Source organism: Vombatus ursinus, unplaced genomic scaffold, assembly GCF_900497805.2.
Source record: "Vombatus ursinus unplaced genomic scaffold, bare-nosed wombat genome assembly UNPS02014942.1, whole genome shotgun sequence".
Taxonomy (NCBI): Eukaryota; Metazoa; Chordata; class Mammalia; order Diprotodontia; family Vombatidae; genus Vombatus; species Vombatus ursinus.
Window position 1 is genome coordinate 19,861,418 of NW_020954720.1, and position 4,365 is coordinate 19,865,782.

At 38.1% G+C, this 4,365-nt stretch overlaps 1 pseudogene; it reads right to left on the reverse strand.

Annotated features, from left to right (window-relative positions):
- Positions 1–3,730: 3,730 nt before the first annotated feature.
- On the reverse strand, positions 3,731–4,092 carry LOC114029871 (annotated as a pseudogene).
- Between the last annotated feature and the right edge of the window lie 273 nt (positions 4,093–4,365).

Here is a 4,365-nt window from a genome sequence, read left to right on the forward strand (position 1 = left end):
TCCGAAAAGCAAAATGGATAACTTTGATTACATTGAATTGAAAAGTTTTTGCACAAACAAAGCCAATGCAACCAAGATTAGAAGGAAAGTAGAAAATTGGGAAAGAATTTTTATAACCAGTCTCTCTGCTAAGGGACTCATTTCTAAAATATATAGAGAATTAAGTCAAATTTATAAGAATACAAGTCATTCCCCAAATGAACAGGCAGTTCTCAGATGCAGAAATTAAAGCCACCTATAGTCATATGAAAAATGCTCTAAATCAATTTATTTTTTTGTTTTTTTTTATTAATTTATTTTGATTTATCAATAATCACTTCCATATGTTTCTAAGTTTAAAATTTTTCTCCCCCTTCCTCCCCACCATCCTTCCCAAGAATGGCACACAATCTGATATAGGCTATACATTTGCATTCATATTAAACATATTTTCACATTAGTGATGTTGTAAGTAGAAATTAAAACCAATAGGAGGAACCATCAGAAAGAGGAAACAAAACTCAACAGAAGAGAAAAAAATAGCAATTCAACTTCCATAGTTCTTTCTTTGATTGTGGATAGCATTTTCCATCACAAGACCTCTGGAGATGTCTTAGATTCTTGTATTGCCAGGAAGGGTTAAGTCCATCAATATTAGTCATCACACAATGTGGCTGTTATTGTGTACAACGTTCTCTTGGTTCTGCTCACTTCACTCAGCATCAGACCATACAAGTCTTTCCAGGTTTTTCTGAAGTCAGCCTGTTCATCATTTCTTACAGCACAATAGTATTCCATCACATTCATATACCACAACTTGCTCAGCCATTCCCCAATTGATGGGCATCCTCTCAATTTCCAATTCTTTGCCACCACAAAAAGAGCTGCTATGAATATTTTTGTACATGGAGGTCCTTTTCCCATTTGTGTGATCTCTTTGGGATATAGCCCTAGAAGTGCTATTGCTGGGTCAAAGGATATGCACATTTTTAGATGGCATGCATTCCGTATACCCCTTCCCCTAATCTTACCCCACCTTTTTCTTATCCCCTTCCCCTTCTATTTTCCTGTAGGGCAGGATAAATTTCTATACCCTATTTCCTGTATTTCTTATTTCCCAGTTAAACGTGAAAACAATTTTTTTTAACATGTGTTTTTAAAACTTTGGGTTCCAAATTTTCTCCCTTCCTCTCTCCCCACCCACCAAAGGCAAGCAAAAGGTTATACATGTGTAGTCATGAAAAATACTTCCATAGTAGTCATGTTGCAAAAAAAACTAAGTATATTTCCCTTTCTCTTACCCCACCCTACTTTGTTCTACTCTCTCTTTTGACCCTGTCCCTCTTTAGAAGTGTTTGCTTCTGATTACCCTCTCCCCCAATCTGCCCTCCCCTCTATCATCCCCCTGCTCTCTTATTCCCTTCTTCCCTCATTTTCCTGTAGGGTAAGATAGATTTCCATAGTCAATTGAGCATGTATGTTATTCCCTCCTTAAGCCAAATCCTATGAGAATAAGATTCACTCATTCTCTCTCACCTTCCCCCATTTCCCCTCCACTGTAAAAACCTTTTCTTGTCTGTTTTATGTGAGATAATTTACCCCATTCTACCTCTCCCTTTCTCCTTCTCCTAGAGCAATCCTCTCTCACTTCTTAATTTTATTTTTTAAATATCATCCCTTCATCTTCAACTCATCCTGTGTCCTATATATACATACTTATATGTATGTGTATATATATATATATATACACACACACACACACACACACACATATACATATCCATATATACAAACATACACACATGTATATGTCAGAAACATTTATTGTCCCTTGACACCACCACCTCTTCTTGTGGTGGAAACAGGATTACCAAATATCTTCTGTTTCTGTTAATATTTTCTTCTGAATGGTGTACTCATAGCAGGATAGGATGTTAAAGAGAGTGAAAAAAGGCAACATGGCTGGCTAATACCTTTTTCTAATAATATGCTGTCATCAATGATGTCTTCTGTGAAAATTATCACACACAAGTCATTCTTGATGACATGATATCACCTACTTACACCTACAATGAATCATGCCATTACCCATTTGGTTCTTTATGGTTTGATTCTTCAGTGAGCATTCTGTGCCTTGATCCAAAACATACAATTTTGAAAAGCATCACCAGGAATGTGCTCTTGTTAAAGAGAAGGACTTCTAACAGGTGGAAGAAGTTTGAGGTCATTTAAAACCAGCATACCAAACCAGAAAGTGATTTTTTTAAAAAAATTATAATGAAAGGACTTACTAAATATTTAGAAAGGAAGGAGGGAAAGAAATAGATGATATTATTGGGATGGAATGAAGGAAGACACACCTGAGCTTAGTGGTACTTTCTATATCACATTAGATACTTAAAAGGATCCTACGGGTGGGCTACAAAAATTAGTTATTACTATTCATGGTTTTTAGTTGAGGAAACCAAAATTCAAAGAAGTTACATAGTTAATATTGCATTCCTCTTTAGTGGCACCAAGGGAATTAGAACCTGTCTTTTGATGCCTCATTCTGGGCTCTTTTTATTACATTAATTGTCATGCTTCATTAAACTTTTACATAATAATAAAAAGTAATAACTAGTGGGACAACTAGTGCATAGAGTACCAGGTCTAAAGTGAAGAAAACTCATCTTCTTGAGTTCAAATCTGGCCTCAGATACTTGTTAGCTGTGTGAAGCTGGTAAAGTCACTTAAACCTGTTGCCTTGATTCCTCATCTATAAAATGATCTGGAGAAGTAAATGGCAAACCACTTTAGTATTTTTGCCAAGAAAACTCCAAATGGGGTCACAAAGAGTCTGACATGACTAAAACAAATAACTAATACCAGTAATTAATGCAAGGTGATAGGTGTTACTTCAGGGCATTGAAATTTAGAGAGCAATGCCAGCATGTGCACCCTTCAGAACTGACCTCATCCTGTATCCTGAAAGTTTCTATCTAACACAGAGAGGCATTTTGGATTTTCTTCCCTGACATGGATCCTTATGTATGACCTCCACCACCTTTCTCTCCAAGTCAATTTGCCTTCAAGCTAATTTGAGAATTTTTTCAAGTTGCTTGCCTAGAAGTATCAGTTTATGATACTTCTCTCACGGGGCAACGTTGATAGTTTTGGTTCTTTCATACGTTAGATTACTATTCTAGAAACAACAGTAACAAAAAAATCATAGACAAAAAATGTACCTAAAATTGTCTCTTGTCAATTAGCAAAGTTTTCTATTTGTAAGACATCAAATTTTTTTTATAACATTAAATGTCTATGAAGTGATGATAATATCCAATTTCTTCTATTACTTTGAAACGCAGGTTTGCAATTAATGTTTATTTTTCAACACATTTCAATTGTGGCTGTGCTGTTATCATTTTGAGAGATAGATTATTACAAAGTGTTGAAAAATATGTACAACACAGCCAGAATCATTTTATTTGTTTTTCATGAGCAGGCTGGTTGATTGCACTTTGGTCACATTACTATTATATGAAAGAATGAAAATCAAAAGCAACAGAATCTTCAAATTGTAAAGATAAAGTAATTAGACTCTTTTTTTCTTTTTTTTCCCCCTAGCTAACCAACTTTATTATTAAACACATTGCAAGCCTTTCTCCACACTGAGAAGTTTCCCTACCCGAGGTGTCCTGAAAGGCGATAGATGGGGATAGATGGGGATGGTGATGGATGGAGGTATCTATCATTTGAAGCCTTCTCTCTAGCGGGGCTTGCCCTTTCTGTTGAACTGTTTGTAAAGGTATTTGATCTGCTTGTTGAGGCTGTGTAAATCCTGCAGAAACATGCGATCTCCCACCATTCCCTTCTTACGGATACCTGGCTGCAGTTCATTCCCTTTCCAGCCCCTGAGCCGCAGGGGCCCTTAAAGTTTCCCAGGATCCCGAGGTTGTCATGCACCCCAAACCTGCTCATCTTCTTATTCCATCGATACACCACTTTTGGGGGGCGGGAGGGTTGTCCTCACTGGGGCCGTTTCAGGCACACCCAAGGAGACTCTCCTGCCGGCTCGGGCTGAGCAGAGCGTAGTGCCCCGCCAGCCCCCATGCTCAGCAACGGCGCCATTAGCCCGCCCTGGCAACAAGGTGCCGCCCAGGAGGATTCTGGGAAAGCGAGGACACGTTCCCAGACGCATCCGCGGGAGGCCAATGGGGGCTGCGTCCGACTTACCTTGTAAGGAGACTCGACTCTCTCTTTTTGTATGTGGTCCATGAGAACCTGTATTTTAATTTGTAGTCGTAGAATCTTTCCAAATTGACGTTGGATGCAATTTGGACAAAACCAGAGATGAAACAGGAATTTATTTGACACCTTCCCTAAAAATTCACGCCTCACCAT